The sequence below is a fragment of the Callospermophilus lateralis genome, unplaced genomic scaffold, assembly GCF_048772815.1.
Source record: "Callospermophilus lateralis isolate mCalLat2 unplaced genomic scaffold, mCalLat2.hap1 Scaffold_1058, whole genome shotgun sequence".
Classification (NCBI taxonomy): domain Eukaryota; kingdom Metazoa; phylum Chordata; class Mammalia; order Rodentia; family Sciuridae; genus Callospermophilus; species Callospermophilus lateralis.
This window is the reverse complement of record NW_027510789.1, coordinates 122719-124546: the sequence shown is the minus strand read 5'-3', so window position 1 is coordinate 124546 and position 1828 is coordinate 122719.

Sequence of the window (1828 nt, the reverse complement as noted above, 5' to 3'; positions counted from 1 at the left end):
ACATAAATATGAATGAATTTAGGAAGTGTGTAATAAGACACATATTTCATGTTTTGAAAAATCTTGAGAGTGTATTTATATATATATATATATATATATATATATATATATATATATATATACATATTTATATACACAAACAGAGAGAGACATTAAAAATTGCAATATATATGCCAAACGAAATTCACCATGAAATGTATATCATCCACAGATCCAAATATATTCATTTTACTGAACATTGATTTATGTATAATGTTGTTCAACTAGGAAGCTCACTCACATTTGAATTAAATGTTTAAGCAGCATTTAGCACTAGTGATCTTTTCTTCCAATTTGTATCTGCCAAGTCAGCCACCTCACAAGAATGTACGTGTGGTACCAGGTAGGATTCTTTATGTGCATATAAAAATACGTGTGCTGAATAGGCTACAGAGAAAGGGGGACAGGAATTCACTTATTTGTTAACTTTGAAAACGCATGGAGAAATATTTCAACAAATAATTGACTAGATTTATAACTGCTACACTATACCATGCAAAAGGCAACTCCAACTATAAAACATACCTCCTCTAAACTGCCTGTATTTCTATTCTGTTTGTGTTATTGTTCTCCATCATATTAGGATTAGTAGTCAGAGTCTAATAGGGTATATGTTAGTTTCAGGGATTCAGCATTTCTAAAGGAAAATAGGAAATTGAATCCAATGTGTATGCAAATATGTGCTACACAAAAATCTTCCCACTTTCATCCAGAACAATGCCTTGACATTACATTCTCCTCAAGTAAGACACAATTAGAGGATAAGAGTTAGAAAATCTGTGAATATATATCTGGAATGGAAATACTCAGGAGTTTACAACTTTGGAGGTGGTAGAGAAGATTCTAAAAGTAAGGGACAGGGTAAACATTCCACAAACATGCAGCTCTGCTGGCCTAAATACTTTCTGAGAAACTGCCTCTAAGGGTGGGCACTTGAAATATTTGATGTTCTGAGGAGATTTAGTTCCTTTGTAGAGAGACCATCAAAGCTGGGTCTGCATCTATGTTACTTGGAGGACATGGTTTCTTATTATCCAATGAACATGAGGCAGCGGTGCTGAATTCTCTCTTTGTAGGTAAACTAAGGACACTGGTGTCTAAGTGTCTTTCAGTGTGGACTGTGAAGCCAATTGGTCATCCTCTACTTTTCGTGGTGTTTCTCGCTGCTCCACTGGGAGTTTGGTATTTGCTTCAAGAAATACAAGGAGTTAAAATGGGACAGAGTGGTGGAGGGAGTTCTTTAAGGTGTGGTGAGTCAGGGTCTTCAGGAGAATGCACCAACCAAGGTTCTATCCCACGTAGATTGCCCCCTTGAGAATAGCAATATGATTCTGAACATTGCAGTGAATCCTCTCCATATAACAAGATGCCTTTACATATATGGGTCTGCTGGCTGCACCATGTCAGTTCCAAGCCATTTGGAAGCCAATGGCTGATCCACATGGCCACAACACAGATGTTTTATCACACAATTGCATACCACTGCTCTAGGCCAACTACTCACCAGGCTCCAACTTACTGGCATATCTGTTCTACACCATTTTCATGAAACAAAGTCAATCAAGGCAGTGTCTGGTATACTCAGGATCAGAAACAAGACATCCAAAGTTTTTCCAGTGCCAGATGAACATGAAAATATCAAAAATTTCATGGTAATTTTCTAGCCATTTTTCACGGATGAAGTTTGCGGCTCTGAGGGCTTCAATTAATTCAGGAACCATTAAATGGTGAAGAAGCTAATTTCAATGAAACACTGGAGCACTCTCACAGGCATGGTTTCCCTAAGGGT